The sequence below is a fragment of the Chrysochloris asiatica genome, unplaced genomic scaffold, assembly GCF_000296735.1.
Source record: "Chrysochloris asiatica unplaced genomic scaffold, ChrAsi1.0 scaffold00161, whole genome shotgun sequence".
Classification (NCBI taxonomy): Eukaryota; Metazoa; Chordata; class Mammalia; order Afrosoricida; family Chrysochloridae; genus Chrysochloris; species Chrysochloris asiatica.
Genome location: NW_006408679.1, coordinates 5,021,792 through 5,024,978, shown reverse-complemented (window position 1 = coordinate 5,024,978; position 3,187 = coordinate 5,021,792). Strand labels below are relative to the sequence as shown.

At 46.7% G+C, this 3,187-nt stretch overlaps 1 pseudogene; it reads right to left on the bottom strand.

Annotated features, from left to right (window-relative positions):
- Window positions 1–839: 839 nt before the first annotated feature.
- LOC102826558 lies at window positions 840–1,721 on the bottom strand (annotated as a pseudogene).
- Window positions 1,722–3,187: the final 1,466 nt, after the last annotated feature.

The window sequence follows — 3,187 nt, the reverse complement described above, 5'->3', positions numbered from 1 at the left end:
GTAAAGATTTACAGCCTCGGAAACCCTGTATAGGGTTGCTATGGGTCATAACCGACTTGATGGTACTTAACAACAACAACAACAACTATATATATTTATTTATTATTTTTTGCAGAGTATGCTATTTATTTTCACTTGAACATGTGCATACACACACTCTGCAGTTGGGAGAAGGGACTAGGCTAAACCACGCCTCTCACTATTACTCCCTTGAAGAGGGTTTGCCGAGGGAGAAAAGGGACAGAAATACACCAGGCAAAAATTTCAAGGAAAGAACAATACAAGCCATGGGATGGAGAGGAAGGGGAGAAGACCAGTACCAGAGGCTAGGAGACAGTGGAAAGGATTTTTGTTGTTGTTTAATCTGTAATTTGGGAAGGGTGATGATTAATTTCCACAATACACTTCAGAGCCCTCCCTTCCCTGGATCAGAGCCGTTTGTTTTTTCAGTTAAAATTTAAGAGCCTCATAAAGACAGAAGTATTGATAACCCCTCAATGCACCCCAAAGCAGTGTTCACTTCAATTCCTTACATGGACTCTGTTCTATAGATTTTGCTTCTCCCTATGTGTTTGTCTTCTAGCTCAGTGGTAAGGCAGATATAGAGACACAGTGGAGGTGAGTGGAAACAAGAGGGAAGTCCAGGCACATGGGTGTAAGGAGACGTGAGGGACACCACTTCCACTATCTTTGGTCTTTTCCTTTTTAAACAAATAAAAGGCAGGGGATGTGACTGGAAGGGTAGAGAACAAATAAAAGGCAGGGGATGTGACTGGAAGGAAATTCCAGAAGCTCCCAAGGTGGGCTGTGGAAACAGTCCCCAGAGAGAAGGGGAAAGGTCAAGACAATGTTTGCAGCATCAAGTTCCTCAGAAGTTTCTGTCTGCCCAGCTCATAGCCCTCCTCATCCACATTCACTAGCAGCTTGATGGCTTCATGGCCCACCGCCTGTCTGTGATGAAGACACCTTGAAGTGCCTCTAATAATGAACCGTTGATGCAGTCACACTAGAATGCCTTGAGCTAAGTGAGCTCAGAGAACTTAGTGTCACAGATGAAAAGTTCAAGTCTGGGATTTGAGAATGGTGCTAAGTGGGTCCTGCCTGTTGGAGAAGACATTGTCCTATAGAGCAGTCTCATGTCGGTGGTAGTCAGCTGGAACCTGAAGTTTGATGTCCTGTGTCTGTTTTTCCTTGGGATCTGATGTTATTAACGTCAGGTGTTTTTGCTGGCACTCAAGTGTGGCCATCTCTTGAGCTAGCTACTTGCTACACATCTGGGGGCTTTAGGTGTGGCAGTATATCACAGGATAGTAGGGATACACTGTTTGGGGGTGCGGAGGAGGCCTTGGTTCTGGAGCACTGAGGGCTCTGGGGTCATATCTTGGATTGATGTCTCCTTCAGACTTGTCTCCAAATTTGGGGCACATGGCCTGCCTTCTCTTGAGGGTGACTTAGAACAGCAGGGTGTGATGAGGGGTGATGAGCAGCAGCTACACCACCTGGTGAAAGTTACTCTCATCACAGCAGCTCTGGCACTCCAGCGCCAATAAGAAGTCATGTCCATCTTGGATGAGGCCACGTTGGAGGTCATCATTGATATCAGTAAAGAGGAAAGAGAGAACATGCACATGTCTGTGTGTCAGATGTGTACCCACGATGTCAAGCATGTGGTGCATGTTCTGGTCACATCTGACTTGCCTGCCATGCTTTCCAGAATCCATGCTCAGCAACTCCAACACCCACTGCACTCTGCACTCAGCAAGAAGCTTAATTTCCCAGGTCTCTTCCCCTCTCAGTCCAGATCGCCTTCCCCTAAGTGTGAGCACTTAGGTAATTATAGTCTGGAGCCTGGGCCCTGCTGCTTCCTGCCAGAGTCCCAGTCCTGCTGGTCTCTACACTTGAGAGTCACCGACATGGACTCCCACATCTTGTCTAGCTGCCCACAGCCTTACTAGGTGCCAGGGCATTAGACCTTGCCTGTCAGAACTACCTGTGGGCATACTTTGGGTGTGGGGCTGAGGCAAACAATAGCTGCTGCTGGGTCCCCTGGCCCAAGTAAGTCCTTGGCTGGGGGTGTAATGCAAACTATGAACACAAAGATAAAGCAGGAGTGGCCAAACTGGAAGGGTAACAGAGATGGAAGCCATAAAAACAAAGTGAGTTTGGAATTATATTGTGAATTGTGCCTTCCTTCCTCCTGGCCCAGTTTGGTGAGATTGGCTGGGCAGAGGGGATAGGCTCTGAGTAGCTGCAGGGACTGAGACTTGTACACTCCTGTGACCGTGGCCCACTGTGTACACCACCTGGACCCTCTGGAGCCTCTTCAGAGTTGAGAAGTATCTTTCTGACTTCAGTCCTACCCCACTGAGCTGGCCTAATTCCACTTTCCAGTTCCTTGCTGTCTTCCAAATCTGGCTGTTAAGTAGAAGGCCATGCTTGACCAAATTCTGAAGCTACAGTGATCTGCCAGTTATCTGTGGAGCAGACAGACCTGTTTTGCAGATAAAGTGATGGAAACATATAAAAGTCAGAGCACTTGCTCAAGGCCACTCAGCAAACTGGTGGCATATCCAGTAGGGATAATAGGCACTAATTGCCATGGGATTGATTCTGACTCCTGGTAACACATGCCTGTCAGAATTGAACTGGGCTCCATGGTTGAGTTTTTAGAAATAGATTATCAGGCCTTTCTTCCAAGGTACCTCTGGGTAAATTGAAACCTCCACCCTTTTGTTAGCAGCCACACAATATTAATCGTTCACATCACCCAGGGACTCTGCAGTAGGCACAGTGCCTACGACACTTTCAGAGATCCACAAAAATGTTTTAATTTCTCTTAGAATCAGAGGGGGGAAAGAATATAATGATGATTAATATATAATGATGAATACAGTCTGGTGGTGGTGGTTATGTTCCATGAAGTTGGTTCTGACTCGTAGTGACCTTATACAGGGTTTCCAAGGCTGTAAATCTTTATGGGAGCAGAAAGCCTCATCTTTCTCCCACGGAACAGCTAGTAGTTTTGAACTGCTGACTTTGAGGCTCGCAGCCCGATTCGTAACTACTATGCTACCAGAGCTCCCAATGCAGTCTAGATTATATTAATCTCTATAGTAATGCTCTTGTAGCATAGCGGTTATGAGTCAGGCTTCTCTTCCAAGGTACCTCTGGGTAGACTAGAACCTTC